The sequence below is a fragment of the Canis lupus genome, chromosome 25 (genome assembly GCF_011100685.1).
Source record: "Canis lupus familiaris isolate Mischka breed German Shepherd chromosome 25, alternate assembly UU_Cfam_GSD_1.0, whole genome shotgun sequence".
NCBI classification, from domain to species: Eukaryota; Metazoa; Chordata; class Mammalia; order Carnivora; family Canidae; genus Canis; species Canis lupus.
The window spans coordinates 33,403,915-33,426,516 of record NC_049246.1 but is presented as its reverse complement, the minus strand read 5'-3'; the positions used below and the strand labels follow the sequence as shown (position 1 = coordinate 33,426,516).

The following is a 22,602-nucleotide window of genomic DNA, read 5'->3' as shown; positions in this document are numbered from 1 at the left end:
AAGCAACAAGCCAAAAATGAAAGAGTTAAGCCTTTAATTACTTACCGAGGTGGTATAAACAAGAGACTAAAATCAGAGAAAGCACTCTCTTTTCCCATTTTCCCCCATAGTCCAGCGTGCCAGTTGAGGGTCAGATGGTTCAGCATGGATGTAGACCTTGAGACAAGGTTGAGGAGACCCAAACAAAACTCTCTGGCAGTATCATGGACTGTGGGGAAGGAGAAAGGGAGAGAGGGAAGCACTAGGAGCGTGAAAATACTGGGTACCTCTTAGAGTAGGGAAAAGTGTGTTCAAGGTGCTCTCCTCTCCCCTGTGTAAGGGGTTCTCAGCAGATGTGTTTGGGCAGATCTGTCCAAAGCCTCAGATAAAATGAACTAAAAATGAAAGCAGTGGGGCTAGGAACATAAATATGCAAAGAGCATGATCTCAACAAGCCAGAGAGGCTTGAGTCCCTTAGTACAATTCCCTTCAGAAACTGTAATGTACTGGCCGTGCAGCCAGGTGTGCAGTGCACAGATTTACACCAAGGCTGGTGTGCAGCGTACAGATTTACACCATGAGGCCTGCCTGATAAATCATTTGTTATGGTCCATGCTCAGATCTGAAAAATCACCCATAGGTTTTTAACTAGGAGTCAGACTCCTTACTAAATACACGTCCCTTATCAGATACATGATTTGAAAACCTTTTTTCATTATCTACCTTTCACCTTCTTGATGGTTTGGGGAGTTTTTCTTTTTTTGTTTAGATTTTATTTATTTATTCATGAGACAAACACACATACACACACACACACATACACACACACAGAGGCAGAGACATAGGCAGAGGGAGAAGCAGGCCCCATGCAGGGACCTCCAGGATCACGCCCTGGGCTGAAGGCCCCACTAAACCCCTGAGCCACCCGGCTGCCCTTGGGGAGTTTTTCTTGATCTATCTTTAAGCTCACTACTTCTGTTCTCAGCCATGACCAGTCCACTGATGAGCCCATGAAAGGCACTCTGGTTTTGATTTCTCACATTTCCTCTTGATTCTTAGAGTTTCCATCTCTTTGCTTACATTACTCATTTGTTCTTACATCCTGCCTACTTTTTCCATTAGAGCCTTTAGCATGTTAATCATATTTATTTTAAATTTCCAGGATGATAATTCCAACGTCTCTGCCATATCTGAGTCTAATTCTGATACTTTCTTTGTCCCTTCAGACAGTTTTTTCTTGCCTTGTGGCATGCCTTGTCATTTTTGCTGAAAGCCTGACATTATGTATTAGAGAACAGGAAGTACACTAAATAATCCTTTAGTGTGAAGTTTGTGTTAATCTGGGTAGGAGTGGCTTGTGTCTAATGTTTATTGTAGCTGTAGGTGCCAGAGACTTCAAATTCATCTAATGTTCTTGTTTTTGTTTCCCCTGTTGACATTGGACTTTCCTAAGTACTACTCCTAACAATTGCAATTCACTGTTATTCCACTGGAGCTCTGTTGGTATAGTACTAAACTAGGGTTGGGGGCAAAAAACCATTCTATAATCTTATAACTAAATCTTTCTTTTAGTAATTCTATGTCCCTGAGCCGTGACCTTCAAGGGTATAAAGGATGGCTTTTTAAACTTTCGTTCATAAAATTATTAATCAAAATTGCAAAAAGTAGATTTATAGAACTACAGATTAGTAGCAAAACAGGAGGGAAATGAAGTGAAATGTTCCAGACACATTTTGAAATGTTCCAAAGGAGCCTATACTAGCTAAAAATTTACAGTTAGACTATGGTTACACAACAGATTATATACAATCTTGCATTTTCTCAGTAAGTTCTTCCTTATATTTGCCTTTCTCTTTTCCAACTGGTAAAATTTTATTTTTTCCTAGAGAGCAGGTCTTTGCCATGGAGAATGCTTTAGGCATATTTCACCATTGTTACTCTTCCCCTTTTCCTGCCAGATCCAGGAGAGGATCTTTCTCAACATTTCACCATTAAAAAATGGCAGATTTCCTGGAAGTAAAGCCCAGAAAAGTGTGGGGTCCCATTAGACTGTGGCTACCAAGAGTTTCTCTCCTACAGGCTAGCCCAACTCAGTCTCCAAAAATTTATGAAAATTACCACTTAAGCATTCCCACAAGTTTATAGTTCCAGTGGTTTCTGCTCTTTGGGTAAGCAGATCTCAGCTGTGACTCTCTGTAGTCATCTTTGTGTCTATATAGGGGATGGTAGTTTTCCTTACAACCTCAGTTCTCGAGTAGGTCCAAGAAGAATTGATTTGTAGTTTGTTCATTTTTTTCCTTGTTATAAAGGTGAGAGCATTGACTTCCAAGCTCTCTACATGTCAGATATGCTGGAAGGCATATCTTACTTAACGCACGGACTACTAGAATGTATCTTTTACCCTCAATTTCCAGGGTGGATACATCATCTTCTTAAACAAACAAACAAAAACAAAAAACAAACAAAAAAAACCCCATTTCTTTTCAGTACAGATTTTTTTTTGGTTGAATATGACTGATTGTGGTATTTTATGTCACCACAGGCAATATGTGATGCAGTTAGGAACTTGATTCTGAAACTAAAATATGAGAGCTTGAATTCTGGCTCTGCTTCTTTTCCACATGTGCTACTTTGAAAATGATAGTTTACCTTGCTGTTCTTTAGTTTCTTCATCTAAAGAAATGAGACCAATAATAGTAACTTTCTCTCAAAGAAAGGATAATTTGTTAATACATACAAATATCTTAGAGCAGTGCCTGGCACAAAATAAGTACTTAAATAAATATTGGCTATTATTAAATTTACCAAAAGTTCATCTGTTTCTCTATTGGTGTGAGTGAGTGGGAATGTTTTTAAGACAGTGTATCCATTATTTCTTTAGAATTTGGTGACCAGGCTCAGATTGGCATCAGAACTGATAGAAATCAGCAGGCAGCATCAAGTCATGAGGCTAGGCTATAGCAAACGGTTTTCTAATTGAGAGACACGCCTTTATCCCTGACGACGTAGGGCAGAAGTCCAACAGCTTTGTTTTATTTTGTTGAAATCATTGTGTGTTTGAAGAATTATCCTCATGGATAGTTTATGGATCCTGGAAAACTTCCTACAAAAGCAAGACTCTTTGATCTATAAGTGTTTGCTTTTCATCTAAAAAAAAAAAAAAAAACCAACCCAAAAACGAACAACCCCCCCAAACACGAGAAAACAAAACAAAAAACCAAAAAACAAACCCAACAACAACAACAGAAAACTACCACTAACAATAAATAAACCCAATATAAAACTCTAAAATAAAAGTTTTTGAAGAGCATTGAAGGACTGTCCTTCTCCCTAAAAAAGAGCCTCACTGTTGTGATATATGTGATTGTATTGCCATGACTGGGGATGTGACCCAAGTCCTTCAACAGAAATGGAGATGTTCATGTAAAGAGGTATAGGCAGGGTTCTCTTCGGAGCTGATTGTTTAATTCCATACTGCATTTTTTCTCCATGGCAAGACTGGCTAATGCTCATATACTGATATTAAAAAAAAAAAAGTTTGTCTTCAAAAGCACCTAGTTTTTATTTTACTCTTTTAAACAGTTCCTTCTTACCTTCAAGTCTCTCAGCTTTAGTATCTTCAAGAACAAATGTTAATAAATGTCCCTAAATTGCATGCACATATGTGGAAAATAATAAGAAATATCACACATGGTTCTGGCTCCCTAAAGATTAAAGTCTAGTGTTGTATGCTGCTCTTTGCAACTTTGATTAGTTCTGCTTTTCTTGATTCTTATCTTATATATATATTCTCTTTAAAAACTACAGACTTATGGAGGAGGATGTAGAGCTCATTACCCTCATTCATTTTACTATTTGAGGTAAAGGTAGTGCTACATGTCCATCATTTCAGCCTATCTTACATCTAGGGAATTCACTTTATTTGATAATTCTGATGATATTTGAAATTGATACAGGTTATCCACTCTGTGGATGTGATGGAGTTTTTATCTGTGGAATGATATAAGTCATGATGTGATGATATAAGCCATTTCCAAGTCTAGCTCCTGAATCGTCCTATAGGTCTTCCTTGCTCTCTCTCTCTCTCTCTCTCTCTCTCTCTGCCCCTGTCTTTGGAACCAAAAATGAAAGACTAAAATGACAGAGCCATATGGAACAGGACTAGTCCCTAAATTACTACTTGCAAGAGTACTATCCCAAAAGGTATCTGATAAAGAAAATTCTCATTGGATTTGGTGATCAGAAAATATATTTTATTATGTATTAATAATGAATAAAGAGGTTCTGCAGTTGTTTGTTCAGCAGCTGTCATTAAATTATACACAGAGATTGAATTTAAGATAATTGAAGTAATTTGTTCTAGATGACATATCATTTTGTGTCAAGACTGGAATTAAAATTTGACTTAGAATTTGATGTCATTTTCTTTTTTCTTTTTTCACTGTTCAATCTCAACTACTTATAAAAAAAGAAAAAATATGTTAAAACATGAGATCAACACTGAACTGTTTAATATATAGTAATTCCATTTACTGCCTCTCTGCATTAAAAAAATATATATACTGAATTTCAAGACATTCAGCGCTTTGGGTACTTGCCATTGCTTCTCCCAACAGAATTTCTGAAACTGGATTTCAAGAGGTCTGGCCAAAAGTTGGGGGAGATATAAATGGTGATTAGACAATTATTTAAAATTAAATCACAAGAATTACCACAAACTATATAACATAAGTTCATTTTCAGTTCCCAAAGGTCAAATTTCCCTTTGAATTGAAATGATAATCATGTGAGCTTGTGAATCCTTAATTCCACTTAATACTCTATCCATGCCAGTGGATGAGTTAGACTTTTGAAGGTATTTGACTAAAGGAAATACTTTAGGGCCAAAGTAAACTGTCAAAATGAGGCTAAATTTAGCTTTGTAAGAGAGCAGATTTAAATGTCAGTGGGTTTCTTACCATGAGCTAAGAAAGTAATAAAACATTTGTGGCCCACGGAAGCATTTTAAATGCTGAAGACAGGACAGGGTTTGTAACCTATTTTTCCTAAACTACAAGACTGAGATCAGACCCCGTACAAGTGGAGGGTTACTTGAAGTCTGAGCTGTTTCACACTTGGTATGTACAGTGTTTGCAATGCAAAACTCTTTAGTTCAATGGCTATGACAGTGAATGGCAGGTACAACCAATTCATAGAGCGTGATAACCTCTGTGGCCATGCTGTTACCTCAGATGCTCCAGTGAGTGTTTGGAGAATGCCAGTGATAGGAAGAACATTTTCTTTCTCAATTCCCTTTTCAACATGGTCAAATATCTGCATAAAATGACTCAATCAAAAGCAAGCGGAATGTCTGCTGTTATGAAATCTTACATTCTTTCACAGTTAAGGGAAAGAAAGAAAATAAAGCATGGGAGGAGGGTATTTTAACTTTACAAACAAACAAAAAAAAAGTTACTTTTTTTCTGGGCGCTTTCCCCTAGGAAGTTGTTGAGAATCTGGTAGCTGTTATGAACTGTATTTCAGTTGTGATTGTTGGATTTTGCATTTTGGGAAACTTTCCATGTTCTTGTTCTCTCTCTCTCTCTCTCTCTCTTTTTTTTTTAACGTTTGTAAAACAATTGCATGAAATGATTTTTTAAAAAATCTTTCCAAAGTTATCTGCCAAACATCTGAGTAACTTTCCTACATTGTATTCCTATAGGTTTTTCTTGAGAACAGATGAGTTCCTCAGGTGCCCTAAGACAGGGCTATATGGTCAGGTAAGCATATTGTGGCTTTTGGGGTGTATTCATTCATATTATTTGGCATTTCTATAAAAAACAAATACACTACACATCTTATTGTTTCCATGTAGTAATTATAACAAAAATATATCTATATTGTATAAGGATGACTACTACAAAACTTTCATCACAGGTAACATTCTATAACATGAACCTTAAGGCAGTTATTTTAGAGTAAACTATGGAGACTATATGCCCACTGTATGGTGTTAATTTATGCTTTGATATTATATATAATAAATACAGACCTGTGAACAAGATAATCTACATGTTTGACACTCTAAAGACTTTCCTGATTCACTCCTCAGAGGAGAGGAGAGATTTTATTGCTGACAATCAGACTGACTTTGGGCTTTGACCTTAAGGGCAATGGCTTTGGCCTATCAACTAAGGAAGCAACCTCACTGGAACGACCAGAAACCCAAAGGAAAGCCACGCCTGTTCTTCAAGGGGAAAACAGATGATAAATGACATGATGCACTTTCTCCCACAACCATTGTCCTTTTTTCCCTTGAGTAATTTTTCAGATATAGGCGGTCCCCAATTTGTAAGTTCACAAAGTTCACTCGTTAGGAGCACTGTTGAAACAGAACACAATGTCCCATAAAATCAATGTTATTCTGATGGTTGCTGAAGTTGATATCTTTTTTTTCTGCCCCAATTCTTCCCTTTTTCTGCTGTTGATAATCCTCCCTTCTCTACCTCCTACCCTGTGGTTCTCATAGAGCACCTCCACACCCCTTGACTGCAGCCCTAGTCAAATGCAGTAATTAAGCAAAAGAATAAACACAATCCAAGTTGGAACCATCATAGTACCCCAGCCTCCAACCCCTACAAGTCATAGTGATTTAGCCAAGTGGTGGCATATAGTTCAAGCTTAGTCTGGCTAATTGCATTCTGTTCCAGGAATATTTCATTCCAGGAGCTATGGAGTAAGATCTCTATTTTCTCTACTCTGAAGCTGTAGAGTTGTGAACCCATTGCTATTAGAATCAGTATCTCCCACTGTGTAAAGTCACTGGCTTATAAGAAAGAGTGAAACAAACAGGCCAAGACAAACAGAGGGAGAGAAAGAAAGAGAGAGAGTGTTGACAATGTGCATCCCTAGTTTTCATTTCCAGAGGTCCAGAATTGCCTTAGTTCTTATTTTCTGAGGCTGATTGTTTAACTCTTTGAGTATGGAAGCCCTCAGTAGTCTAAAACAAAACAAATAAAACAAAACACCTCTCTTCCCCACTATTCTTTTTTCCCCCTTAAGTCTATTTTAATCGGTCTCTTATAATTTGGTGCCCTACCTAAAATGGCTGATGGATTTAGAAGTGTGTTTTGTCCACAATGTAGGAAACTAGCCATTCGTATGAGCCTGGGGACCCTCTCCTTTTTTTCTCTGATCTACTTTCAGCAAGGGTTTAGTGAGGTCAGATAACCTAAACAAAAGATTCAGGCTCAGTATTTTGAATTAAATATCTCCCTCTCTTATGGTAACCATGACGATAACAGTATGGGAAAAAGAAAGCATACTGATTCTCTGAATTCTTCTAATTTTCTGGGACCCTTCACCCAAGTAAAGATCCCAGGCAGACCTCCACTATTTTGCTGGTTAACTGTTCAAAATAGCACCTATGATGGGGACATGTATGATCCTGGCAATAACAGTCAGAGCTTTGATTATATAAGAATGACTTTCAGGTATACTCATCCACTCATTTGTACTTTTTATTTAATTTTGTTTTCTGAAATAGCTGAATCATCTCAACAGTAGAAATAAACTTTAAAAAATACTCCTCAAAATGTCAATTATGTTACTATGATGATGGTTAATCAACACTAATTACATTAGTACATCTCAGATGAAAATATTCTTTATTTCCTGAGAGGCATGAATCCTTCCAGACTCTGATAATACTTTTTCACATTCTGGAATAGGTCATTGTATGCACTTTTTAATTACAGGTATTTTTTTTATGTTTGTGCTCTACCATCTTAATGACATCTTGAAAACACACACAAACACACACACACACACACACACACACACACACACACGTGTTCATTTTCCTTTTTTAGCCATAGTTTCTCCACTGCATCTTGGTATAACCACACTCAAAACCAATACACCCATCTAAAGTGTATGTGGTAAAAGGCAGGGAGTGGTTAGGAAGCAGAGTACACTGTTTCATCCATTTTTTAATCCCACACTTTTTCTAATTCTCTCTCACTGGGGAGATGGGTACACTCATTTATTTAATAAATACCATTAAATATCAGTTGTATCCATGCCACATTTTAGGAATTCAAAGATTAATACAATAGAATCCTTGTCAATAAGTTCTCAGCCCAATGGAGAAATTGTTACATAATCAGATATATATATATTTTTTTTAAAAGAGGGAGGGGGTAGGAACAAGGAAAAGGAAGAAAGGGAATCTCAAGCAGGCTCCATGTCCAGCGAGCCTGACATGGGGCTCCATCTTACAACCCTGAGATCATGACCTGAGCTGAAATCAAGAGTCAGGTACTTCAATGACTGAGCCACCCAGGTGCCCCAATCAGATCATTTTAATAGTTACAATAGGCAATTTAAGTGTGTAGAAGAGTGGCATCAAACTCTGCCTTAAGAGGTTAAGGGAAGTTATAATTTAAATGCATCATAAAAGATAAGTAGAAATTAACTCAGAAAAGGCTGAGATCATAGAATAAAGAAGAAGAGGCATATATTTTAGGAATAGAATACAGTATTGGGAAAGCAACATTGTATGGGAAGGAGTTCAGTGTTGCAGGAGTGGTAAGTGTGGAATAGTTGATGACTGAAGCTGAGAATTAAGAGATAAATAGGAGCCAGATGATGGAGCACTTTACATTACCATTTTATGAGGTTTGAGATTATTTTTGCTAATAAGGAGCTGCCAAAGGGATCTTCATAGGTCAGTATCATAAATAGATTTCCTGTTTAAGTCAATTGCTGTAGCATCAGGCTTGAGAATGTGTCTGAGTAGGATAATCTCAGCACTTCACCTGCACACATGATTAGCAGCTCCAAGTCAACAAAAGTCCTACAACTATTGGAAAAATGGCCAAAGTCTATAATACAAAATTTATTTTTATTTATTAATTGAAGCTCAATCTTTTTCATAATAATATAAATGAAACATGAAAAATTAATGATACGTCATTTTTACCTTTTGGTAGAGACCAAAATCTATTAACACAATACATTTTGAGAGTATGGGCAAATAGGCACCTTTTTGCATTTCTCACAAAAAGTATATATATTTTGAATCATAATTTGACTTCTAAGAATTAGTCTAAAATATTTTCACATAGGTATAAAAGTAATTTTATGAAACATTTGCATAAAATTATATTGTTTGTAAAAACAAAAATTTAAAAACATTGATAGCAGACAATATGAACATGTAATGGATATTATGACCCCACTAGGAAGACTATTTATAGGTTTTTATGTATAGAGAAGGACCTCCAAAAGTGTACTTACAAGAAAAAAACAATACATAAGACCATGTATCATGTGACATATGGATGGGAAAAAAAGCCACATGAGTATGCATAGGATATTTTTGAAAGAATACATAAGAAATTGTTAATAAGAGTTGTCTCTGGTGAGGGACCAGAATAATGAGGCCTTTGGAAGAGGGGGTGACTTATTTTTCATAGTGTACTCTTTTTTATTTTCATAGTTTTTTCTACACAAATATACTACTTAGTCAAGGAAAGAAGAAAAAAAAAGGGGAGAAGAGAGGAAGTTAGAAATAAAGGAAAGAAGGAAAGAAGAAAGGAAAGAATTTAAGGGCGTTAATGTGTAAGTTGAAATTTATAGCCGCACAAGGTCAGGAGATGAGCCTTGGAAACCGGAAGAAACAAAACAAAACAAAACACTCTCCCCCCCAACCAACCCCCCAAAACCAAAACACAACAGCAAGAAAAACACATGTAACTGAGACATCCATATAACACTAATCCTCAAGGTACAAAGGTCTCAGATAAGCCATGGGCTAAAAAGACTGCGCTCACCACTAATATGGTGTCTGTGCTAACTCAAGCTTGGAATAAGAAAATAAAATCTTCCCTATGAATTTGTAACCACAAATTTGTCCTCATTTGCATTTGGGGACTGATTTTTATTAAGAAAGAATTCTTATGCTATGAAGATAAGAGAGAAAGTTTTGGGTGATAATATCCTGTGAAACATGGAAGAATCAAACAGAAACCATCTGAACAGTATATTGTCTCACTCTAAGCTCCTCAGGTTCCCTACTGATAATTCTCCTAAATAATGAACACGACCTTAAAATGACAAAACACACCAGAAAACAAATTGCCATGAGTCAGAGATGATAGAATTAGGCCTTCAAATGTGTCATACAACAGAGCTTTTAAGAACAAAACAAAACAAAACAAAAGCTTCAAACAGACACATAAAAAAGCACTCAACACAAAAGACCATATTTAAAAAGTTGGTAACAGAGTTCAAACAAACAGAATATCAAGACATAAATGTGGCTCATGGGGTAATTAGCAATTTGGTAGAATAAGAAATTTCATCTCATGTTCTTCCACAGAAACACTGTTTTAAAAATTGATATATAAGACCAAAATAACTTTATAAGATTTCCAGAATCCAGTTAAGAGGTTCCAGAACCCTAAATGAGATATATCCAAAAATAAGGTCATTGAAATAAGGTCATTGAAAAAACGTTTCACTTTACCTATATCAGATCCTCTCCCAAGTGGGCACAGGTTGACATTGATGCAACATGGCCTGAGACATCTCCCTTGGAAATAATTGAAAGTAAAGTGTGTATTCAACATCTCCAGGCTTTTGAGGCATTGCTTCTGTCTCATCCCATCCAGAGTTTTGAGGAAACAAGCAAAGTTTGAAAACCTGAAAAGGAGTGGATAGCCCTCAGCAGCCAGCATGGATATGCAAGATTAGGAAAATGTATACAACTTTGAAAAGTTATGCACCTTTCACCTTCCTCTTCAGGAAGGAGGAAAAGAAGTGGAGCTTGCACTGCATGTCTAGGCCATTAAGTACACTGACCCAGGGAAAAGGAATGGGTGGTTTATGGCAACTCTCCCGGCTCTGCATAACCCCAAATAGAGGATGAGGAGTGGTGCATAGATACCCATAGAAAAGTTTGAAAGACTCCCAGAATCTAGTCAGGCTAAGTGAAGGTCTTTCCCCATCAAACCATCTGTAAAGAGTGGAAGAGAAATGACTGCTTTTTCAAACATGCTGACATGAACACAAAACCACAAGAAACACAACAAACCAGGGATACAACATAAGAAACAAAATAAAGGGGTGCCTGAGTGGTGCAGTAGTTTAAGTATCCAACTCTTGGTTTTGGTTCAGGTTGTGATCTCAGGATGTGAGAACAGGCTTCACATCGGGTTCAGTGCTCAGTATCGAGTCTGCTTAAGATTCTCTCCTCCTCTCCCCTTCCTTCCACCTCTTTCAAATGAGTAAATAAATTTAAAAAAACAAAACAAAACAAAAAAACAAAGTAAATCTCCAGAAACAAAGTGTCAAGTAAAGGAGATCTATGAATTGTCTGATAAAAAATTCAAAATAAATTGAATTGAAAATTATAATAGAGTGCTTCAATAGTAGACTTGATCAAACAGAAACAAAATCAGTGAATTTAAGACAAGTAGATGCAAATTATCCAGTCAGAGGAGCAGAAAGAAAAAAAAATTAAAAACAGTGTAGTCGAAAGGACTTCTAAGACACCATTATATATAGGAATTAGTATGTATATTATGACTGCTAACATCCCAAATCAGGGGAAGGAAATAAATATCTAAATTTATGAAACCTAAAGTTTCCAAAGAAGGTGAATTTAAAGAAGTCTATACCAAGACCCATTATAATCAAATAGTCAAAAGTCAAAGGCAAAGAGAAAAGTTTGAAAGCAGCAAGGGAAAAAGCAACTCATCACATACAAGTGAGCCCTTATGACTATCAGCAGATTGCTCAATAGAAAACTTGCATGCTGAAACAGAGTAAAATGATATGTGTTCAAAGGGCTGAAGGAAAAACTAGTAGCCAAGAATACTGTATTCAGCAACTGTTCACCCAAAATTGGAGAATATATTAGTTCCAAGGCAAACAAAAGATGAGTGAGTTAATCATTACTAGAGCTTACTTTCAAGAGGTACTAAAGAGAGTTCTTTAAGTTAAAGTGAAAGGACATTAAAAAGAAACACAAAAGTATATGAAAATATAAAACTCACTGCTAAAAGAAAATACATAAATACAGAATACTGTGGTACTGTAATGATGGCATATAAATAAATCACTTTTAATTTTAGTGTAAGAATTAAAAACAAAAGTAATAAGAATAACTAGTTTTATAAAAATTTGTTAATGAATTTTATAAAACATGTAAATTGTGACATCTATAACATAAGTGTATGTGTGAGAAGTAAAAGTGTAGAATTTTCATATATAATTGAATTTAAATTGTGAGCAGCTTTAAAAAGACTGTTATAACTAGAATTGTTTTATGTTAGCCTCGTGATAACCATGAGGAAAATATCCATAGAAGATACACAAATGGAAAGAAAAAAGATTTGGAAGGAGATAGATAGGGGGATGAGATAGATGAGTGCAGGGTACAAAGGAAGGCACTTTTTAATGAGCACTGAGTATTGTATGTACATGATGAATCATTGGATTCTACTCCAGAAACTGATATTGCTCTGTATGTTAACTAATGAAAATTTAAAATAAAAAAAGAGACAAAAAAGAAAAAAGATTCAAAGCATAACACCATTAAAAATGAAGAAAACAAGACAGAAAAGAGAGAGAGAGAGAGAGAGAGAGAGAGAGAGAGAGAAACCAGGTACAAAAGAACTACAAGAGAGAAAGAAAAAAGAAACAAACTACCTTATCAATAATTATTTTAAATGTAAATGGATTAAACTCCTCAATCAAAAGACATAGAGTAGCCAAATAGATTAAAAGTCAAATTCAACTTCATGCTATCTACCAGATACTGGCTTACTTTAAATTTAAGAACACATGTAGGCTGAAAGAGAAAGGATAGAAAATGATATTTCATGCAAATGGTAAGCCAAAGAGAGCAAGTATAGCTATATTAATATCAGAGAAAGTAGGCTTTAAGTTTTAAGTCTAAAACTATCAAAAGACACATAGACATTATATAATGATAGAAGAATTAATTAATCAAGAAGATATAGCAATTATAGATAGATATGCACTTACTACCAGGGCTCCTAACCATATAAAACAAACATTAATAGGACTGAAAGGAGAAATAAACAGAAATATAATAATAGTAGGGGCTTCAATATCTCATTTTCAATAATGGATAGAACACTCAGGCAGAAAAGTCAATAAGAGACTTGAACAACTCTATTGACCAAGGGACTGAACAGTCATATACAGAACATTCCATCCAAAAGTAGCAGAGTACACATTACATTCTTCACAAGTTCTCAAAAGATTTTCTGGGATACATTACATGTTAGGCCACTAAAAAGTCTTAACAAATTAAAGAAATTAAAATGATACCAGCTATCTTTTCCAAGTATTGGTGAAGATATGAAGAAATGGGAACCTTTGTATGCTGTTGGTGAAAATGCAAAATGGTTCAGCTGGTTGTGGAAATCACAATGGAGGTTCCTTAAAAACTTACCTACCATATCTACCATACCATATATGACACAGCTATCCCACTTCCTAGTTATATGTTAAAAGTAGAGAAATTGGGATAGCTAAGAGATATCTCAGCATAAAGTTTCAGGTATGGAAATCCATAACTTCTAGAGATTTTCTGTACACGGTAGTGCCTATCATTATCATTACTATATCATAGACTTAAACATTTAAGAGGGTAGGTCTCATGTTAAGTGTTCTTACCACACACACAAAAAAAGAATAAAAGCAGACAAGAAAATTTTTAGAGATAATGGATATATTTATTACTTTAATTGTAATAAAATTACAGGTGTATATGTTCAAACCCATCAAATAGTGTGCATTAAATAGTGTAGTTTTTGTATATCAATTATTTCTCAATAAAGCTGTTAAAAATTGTTCTTGGAATTAAAGAAAGAGAGAGAGAGAGAAAGAGAGATGGAAAATATGAAAGAGGTAAAGAGTCAAAAGGAGAATTTGAGGGTGTTTACCATATATTCATAAAATATTTTTCCCTGTGTCCACTAAAGTAGGTTAAAAAATTGATTTGAGAGATAGCAAATGATTATCCTGTCTGGTAGACATTTGTGGGGCCCAGGTCAGTATAAATGCAAATATGTATAAAACATATGTAAATATTTGAAAGCTATAATTCAAGATAACAAATTATTAAATAATTTATATCTTCCTCCCTTGACATATATCTTCATAACTATAAAATTGTGCCAAGTTATGATTTTTATAGGACTAAAAATTGTCAGATTATCAAAGATGACTAACTTAAATTATCATTGTACATTTTTGGGTTTTCTGTTGGTGGACAGTCATGTTTGGATAAATAATATACAAAAACATACACAATTTATAAATCATATTAAATTTCAAAATGATAATTTTCTTCATTTCAGAAGGCCAATAATTATATTATTAAAAGCAAGATTTTAATTTTTTTAATGGTAGTTATGTCAAATTAGATATCTGTCTTTGGATTACCCTAGTTCTTATATATTTTAAATTTATTTTAAATAAATATTAGATTTGGAAATGACCTTAAAACTTTACACATCTAGATTTTTTTAAAGATTTTATTTATTTATTCATGAGAGACAGAGAGAGACAGAGAGAAGCAGAAGTACAGGCAGAGGGAGAAGCAGGCTCCACGCAGGGAGCCTGACGTGGGACTCAATCCCGCGTCCCCAGGATCACGCCCTGGGCTGAAGGTGGCGCTAAACCGCTGAGCCACCTGGGCTGCTCACATATAGATTTTTTAAAATAGAAATGCATATATTATTTTGAAATTAATATTGAATTAATTTTGTTAAAGTTTGTACTGTTAAAATACTGATAAGTTATTGTGGATAACTAAAATATTTTAATTAAATCAAATGAATTGCTCTCACATAATGATTTTTACTGCTTCATAGAGTGATACCTACAGTTATACAGTAATGTAAAGGATTGGTATACCCATTGTATCATGTATACATGAATACAAATTTAAGAATAACCTGAGTTGTTAAATATTGGAAAATATTCCTCAATCACTATGTGCAACTGTTGCAAACCAGGCCTAATGCCAGGTTATCATGGAATCATAAATCGGAATAACAATAAAAGAAAAAAGAGAAATGACAGAGTGACTCAAGACACAGTTAGAAATGCATTATGTTATGGAAGAATCTTTTATACTCATTCTTCAGGAAAAGAAGAGTTGGACAAATTATGTAGTCTTCTGTTACTCAAATCTTCTTTCACTATGAAGCATTGTCTATCTTTGACAATGGCTGTCACATAGCTATGGATATCCATACCATTTCAAAGTATTTTTTTTCCCCAAAATTCAAAATCCAAGAAGGTTTCTTGGAGTCTCAGTGCTGTTAATTGTAGGACCATATATTTAAAATTTTAGGTTGCATTGTATCAGCATTGAGTGCTGAATTATGAGTGAGCATTGTTCTTAGGTATTTTGTGTATGAATATGTAAGAATGTGTGTAGTGATGAAAGCGAGACCTTTAAAAATACAAGATCTGACACTGGAACCCCTCTTGCCCAGGTGTTCAAGTCGTTTTGTGAACTGGAGTTCTGAAAGGATAGAGTAAAGAAATGCAATATTAAAGATGAGAAAAGCAATATTACATAGGTAATAGGTGGAATTTTCTGGAAAATAAAAGAAAGCATGAAAGGATCAGAGGCTCAGATTCAGGAAGCCTAAGGAGTCTAGGGAAGGTTAAATAAAAGTGGATTTAGCTGAACACTGTACAACGAACCTCATGGTATGAGGAAAAAAGAGGTTATTTATACAATTGGAGATGAAAACAAATTTTCTAAAAACAACACGATTTCTGCTAATATACTCTTGCTAAAACAGCTTCTAAAGAGTATACTTATGTAAGAAAAACAATAAAAACCAAAGGAAAGATAGGATATGCAAGACAGGTGATAGGCAAACAAATTGGTAAACATGAGGAAAAGTAGGGTCAAGCATTAACTATATAAAATAATAACATTAATTTAGTGAAGGGCATATACAGGGGCAACTAACATATTGGCCAACAATATGACATAAGATGAAAGGTGGATAATTGAATTTAAAGTGTTCTAAGGCTCTTGAACATTTTGGAAAAAGAGAGGAGATTATAATTAATTTTATACATCAGCAGATACACGTGCTACAAATTTGGGGTAACCAGTTTACAACAGAAATATAATGTAAAATGTCAAACTTAGTGAATAAAATAAAAAATAAAACAAAGAATCTGTAGAATATGGCAAATAGAAATAAGAATAATATGGTAAATATAAAATTAAATGTGTTAGTAATAAGACAAAGCTTATCTGCTAAAAACTCATCAAATTTAGTAAAAAGGAAAGAAAGGAAGAAAGAATCCAGTTATAGAAACACATCTAAAAGAAAAGTGCACTGTGAGGTTGAAAGTAGAAAGATAAAAGTTACAATAGATAAATCATCAAATGAAAGTTAGTGAAGGTATAACACTTTAAGGAAAAAATATTTAAGGCAGGAACAGAGATAAAATGTTCACTATAATTGTGGAAAGAACAACTTCCCAGGAAGACATAAATGTGTGTGCTTGAAACTGTACAAAGCTTCAAACTGTATAAGCTTCAGATTGCATAAGGCAAAATTTGATAGACTTATAAGAAGAAAAATATCATCACGGTGACAGGATTTAGAGTAAAGTCACTAAGTAATTGATCAAGAAGAAAAAACTTACCAAGGGTGTATAAAATTTGAACCACACAATGAAAATTTACATGTCTCACTATCATTGTATGTGTGTGTGTATATATATATATACACATATATATACCTCTAGATCTATATAGATATAGATATGGATAGATATATGTAGATATACACATATCCCTATGAAATTTTCACTATTTAAACATTCTTGGCTTAAAACTGGCAACTAATTTCATATGGTTTAATTGAATATATACAAGGCTAAATCTAGCAATTGAATATGCATTTTTTTCAAGTATTCTTGATAAACAGCTAAAAATTATTAAAACTAATAAAAGAGTCTAGTGAGGTAGACAGGTACTAGAGAAACATAAAATTAACTCTTTATTATATCCTGGAAGCAAAAGCAAATTCTAAAAATAGAAGAAATTTCCCAATTGCAATGTTAAAAAAAAACATAAAAATATGGAAGTAAATTCCACAGGACTATGTAAAATTAATCTTGGATTAATCAATGTAAATGAAGAATGCAAGATAATTGTAATAAATGTTGTAGTATTCTTATTTTTAAAGATAAAAACTAGAGATTGTAAGACTGGCAGGTCTATAAATGTAATACAATATTCATAAAATTTCAAAGAGATTTTAAATGGATTTAGATAAACTGAATTTTCTGAAAAAAAAAAAAAGCTTAAAAAAAGCCACATCACTTGTAAATGAAGATAGAGGGTGATTAGTCCTATCAGATATTAAAAGTGATTCAAAGCAACCAAAATTAAAATGATATGGTCTTAGTATAGAAGTAGGAAAATAAACCAATGGAGAAGAAATAAATACAGAAGTAATGTTTACATGGATGCTTAGAATTAATGAAATTTAAATGTTTAAAATAATTAATAACATTGAAATGTTTTAAGTACTTCTTGTAAGAAAACTCAAAAGTATTTTAAAAATCAGATCTTCCTAAAGTTATTTCTATATTAGAAATACTCCAAGTTTGCTTAGTTTGGCTTTCAGCAAGGAAAGGTGATTTTTAAAAAGATTATTTATTTGAGAGAGAGAGAGAGAGAGAGAGAGAGAGAGAGAGAGAATGTGATTGGGGAGAGGAACAGAAGGAGAGGAAGGGAGAGAATCCCCTGCTGATTGTGAAGCTCTATACACGGCTGGATCTTAGGACCCAGAGAGATCATGACCTGAGCTGAAATCAGATTTGGACAACCCAAGGAAAGATGATTTTAAGAAGAAAATAACTGTACAAGAATAGCCAGGAAAACTGTAAGAAGTGTATGAGTAAGGAGATATTGTCTATTGATATATAAGAATATAATTCAGGGGTGCTTGGCTGGCTTAGTTTGTGGATCATACAACTCTTGATCTCAGGGTTGAGTTCCAGCCCCATATTCGGTATAGAGATTACTTAAAAATAAAACCCTAAAAAATGTTTAAAAAGAATATAATTCAGAAATAAACTAAAACTTATGTTTTGCATAGTAGTTGCTAAATTTATTGTGTACTTTCTGTGTGCTAGACATGCTTCTGAGCACTTTACAGATACTTTCATTAAGTCTTAAGTCAACTATCTGAGGTAGATGCTTTTTTTCCCCATTTTAGAGTGGAAGAATTAGGCAATAGTTTGAATATGGGAAAGACAGATTTAATAAATTGTGATGGAATAACTGATTCACATTTTTTAAAAGATTTTATTTATTTATTCACAAGAGACACAGAGAGAGAGAGAGAGAGAGAGAGAGAGAGAGAGAGAGAAGCAGAGACACATGCAGGGAGTCCGACATGGGACTCGATCCCAAGTCTCCAGGATCAGGCCCTGGGCTGAAGGCTGTGCTAAACCGCTGAGCCATCTGGGCTGCCCCTGATTCACATTTTTAAAGAAGTGGATAGCTATTTCTATAGCCTTATGCCATAAGAAATTCAAGTGGATCAATGATTTACATGCAAAAGATGAAACTTTGCTAAAACTTCAAAAGCATAATCACAGAGTGTTGGAGTTTTTCTACTGGAGACAGTCAATTGCTTTTTTAAATTACTAGATGACTCATAGTGATGAGCAATAGGATAGTAGCTAAAGCGCAATGAAGAGTTAAGAGAATGATTGGTTTATGTATTTGCTGTCTGTGTGCATACCAGTGTGCATGCAAATGCACGTGTGTGAGTCTCTGTGTTTCAGGATAAGATAGACTTTTTCTTGAGAGAGAAAAAAATGAAAGAAAAAAATGATTTGGGAAAATTGAGAAAACAAAAATATATAGGGAGAAAAAGAAGAATATGGGCAGCAGGTTTGGGGACTGGGATTGGATTGGTTATGGAGTAGAAGACATTTTATATTCTTTTTTTTTTTAAAAGATGTTATTTATTTATTTGACAGAGAGAAAGAGCACAAGCAGGGGGAGAGGGAGAAGCAGACTCCCCACTGAGCAGTTAATCCCCATGTGGGGCTCAATTCCAGGACTCTGGATCCTGACATAGGCCAAAGGTAGACACTTGACCAACTGAGCCACCCAGGCACCCTGACATTTTACATCCTAAAATGAATTAAGTTTGGGTTGGAAATTACAATGTTGTGGTGGCTCCCATATATAAGATTGAGTGATACTTTTGTTGTAATACTCAGATATGTGAAAGAGATGAACCAGTGTGGAACTGATTTAGAGAAGTATTAAATTTGTGGATATAGCAGAAGAAGAGGCAGGGAAAGGAACTGGGGTCTGAGTAGTTAGATGACTACCCCAGGGGGCCCCAGCCCAGCAGGATTAAGTGAGGTTAAGTGAGGTTTGAGAGACTAGAAAGAAATGAAGGCTTGACAGCATAATGGCAGTGGTGATTGGGACAAGAAGACAAGAATAAAGGCTAATAAGTTAAAATGGGTGGAAATTGTGATTAAGTGAATGTAGGGGTCGAAGAGAAGAAAAGCATCTAGAATAACTCCTAGGTTTCCTCTCTTGAAAGACTGGATGTATTTATGAAAGACTGGATGTATTTATAAACTAGGGAATAGGAAAGGGGAAGCAAGAGCAGGGAGAAGAGGGTAAGTTTGGTGATTGGCAAATTAGAGTTTAAGGTGCATGTGAGTCATCCAGGTGACAATGTTTAAGATGCAGTTGTATAAACAAATTTTAAGTCCAGGCACGTCTTAGGTCAAGGTTCCCAAGCAGATTCTCAGATAAAAATTTATGTGCGAGTAATTTACTAAAGAAGTTCTCCCAGAAGTAGTGGAAGCTACAGGGAAGAGGAAGAAGTCAGTCACAGGTGCAGTCTCCTGGTGAAGTCCAGCCTCCTCCCATCCCCAGGGGAACTCTGGAGACTAAATTGCATGATGAAACTTATCCTGCTCAAACAAGAGATCTGGGCTTTTATACTGTTGCAGGGATCACTGGGTACGGTCTGCCCCAAGGGATAACCTTTCAGGAATTAAGGCTCCTGACGTGTCCATGCAAAGTGGCTGTCCCTGGGAGCCCAAGAATTGTCTTCTACAGAAGGTTGCCCGGGCAAGGCCTCAGAAACAAAGCATGGGAGACCTGGGGGTGGACACACAGTAAACAAAAGGCACCTGACAGGGTCACAGAGTTGCCGAGAGAGAGAGAGAGAGAGAGAGAGAGAGAGAGAGAGATCCAAGTTCAGAATTCATAGGCCTATTGGTGGACGTTAGGACAAGAGAAGGATGGGGGCAAGAGAAAGACAAGATCCATGAGAATCAATAATGTTTCCCAGGGAGAAAAGCTTGTGAAGAAGCCTGAAAAAGTGAAGAAACAGAAAAAAAGGAGTGGCAGCCCACGGACATGTCCTGGGCGTCATCGTCGTTGGCTTGTGCTTGTTTGTTTTAGGATTATTCACATCCTCATACTGCTGTTTTCTCAGCGCCGGTAGTGCGGTCACGGTGGAGAGGGCCGGGGAGAGTGGTACGGATGTCTCTCCTGGGGAAGTCTGGTCCTCAGCCCTGGGAGCACCCTTTGGCTTCCCTGCCTCCTTTCCACAGGGCCCTGACTGAAACCACATGACCCTCCCAGCTGGGATGGACTCATGGGCAGCCTTCTGAAAGTTCAAAGTCTTCTTGACCAAGTGTGGAGTGTTTTTAATTAGGCAATCTAGAAGGCATCAATCGGATAATAAAGCACACTGTTCCGAAGGGGCAAAGGGAAATTGCCTGAGGGACTGGGAAAAGCCTTGGGTGATATTTATTTAAAACAGTGGGTGAATCACACTGTGCTCAGATCTTCTGGCCTGAGTCCCAAACAGGAAATGAAGCTATATGAATTATGGTGAGTCAGAAGCTAATCTCACCACCTACCTGGCAGGAAGAGGGAGAGGGAGAAGGAGAAGGGAAGACAGGGGGAGGGGGAAGGGAAGCTGGGACCAGTGCGGGTGGGGGAGAGGGTGGGAGTGACTCCTGCCACACAAGGAAAGGCCTCTGGTGTTCTGAAAGGAGAAACCTCAATGATTCTCATTCTTTCTTTTCCTCCTGATCGACCCTCTTTTTTTATAGGACAAAGTTTGCCTTAGGTCTCTTATTATTGTTATTCGTTGTACAATAATTCCAACCTAAATGATGCATACTTATTTTGGAAAGATGGTAAAGCTATAAAAATTGCTGTAAAAATCACCCATATTCTCATTATAAACAAATCTTTTGGACATTTCACATGCATAAAAGTATTCATTTTAAAAATTACATTGTATTTTCTTTTTATGTTAATGCATTTTTAAAAATACAATTTATGGTTAAGGAGTATTTCTTTGCATAAATATATTTTATTTCATCTCCTATTTTTTTAAGATTTTATTTACTTATTAATGAGAGACATACAGAGAGAGAGGCAGAGACACAGGCAGAGAGAGAAGCAGGCTCCATGCAGGTAGCCCGATGTGGGACTTGATCCCGGGACTCCAGGATCATGCCCTGGGCTGAAGTCAGCACTAAACTGCTGAACCACCTGGGCCGCCCTCATCTCTTTACTATTGTTTGACATTTTTTTTCCTAGCCTCCTTTTTAAAACTATTTATGATAAATGTCTTTAGGGTGCTAAATGTGTTGTTGGAGTTCAGTGCCTTGAATCTACTAGCACTTGAATAATCTAGACACAACCATTGATTGTACCTGGAGGAAATGAGTCATTGGTAGATAAAATGAGAGTGTGATTGGAAGGTATTAGAGAAAGAATTGTATACAGATATAATATCCCCAACCTAATTAATAATATGAAATTATTTCCTGATTTTAAAAAAAGTACTTAAAATCTAACTGTGCAGGTCCAACGTGATCACTGCTATTTAAAGCTCTTGTAAAATCTTAGGATCCTAGGGGACTGTCTCTAACAGCGCCGCAAGCCACCACCCTCATCACTCTGGTTCCTCGAACAGGATAAGAAAAAGGTGTAAAAAATGCTCCCTGGCCTGAAGGAAAACACCATTTAACTAGGAATACAGAACAAAGTAAATAATGTAAAAATTATTCCTGCTATTTTCTCCACTGCACCAAAGACATCCTTCTGACATCCTTTACCTTTCTACATCCACTATTTCTATCAAAAATTTTCAGACCCCCTCTGCATGTCTACACTTTGAAGTATGATGGTTCCCAATGTTAGCAAATTTGGATTATATTCTATTTCCTTTATCTCACCTGCTCATTCTATTTTTTCATCCTGATCTCCAAATGCCCAAAGCCATACTTCTTTTCTCCAAATTCTGGTTATCTCATAACTAGGTCCGTTACCTTCTGACATTCTGGAACCCATGGGGAGCCATTCAATACAGTTTTCACGAACATTCTAGCATTCTTCTTTTTTTTCCTTTGATACTCCACATAGCGATTTACTTCTGATTCCTAGAGTGCTGTTTTCCAAAGAGTCTCAAATCTAGGATATCATGTTCTCTATAAATTCATGGGTTTCCACCTTCAATGTTACATTGACAGCTGCCCAGTAATTCTTTC

General features: G+C 35.7%; 1 long non-coding RNA gene across 1 annotated transcript in view; it reads right to left on the bottom strand.

Annotated features, from left to right (window-relative positions):
• Window positions 1-22,349, bottom strand: part of LOC111092422 — a 73,740-nt gene extending 51,391 nt beyond the window's left edge. Inside the window, exon 1 of the long non-coding RNA XR_005378237.1 lies at window positions 22,291-22,349. This is a non-coding gene — a long non-coding RNA (uncharacterized LOC111092422). The remainder of the gene's footprint in view (window positions 1-22,290) is intronic.
• Window positions 22,350-22,602: the final 253 nt, after the last annotated feature.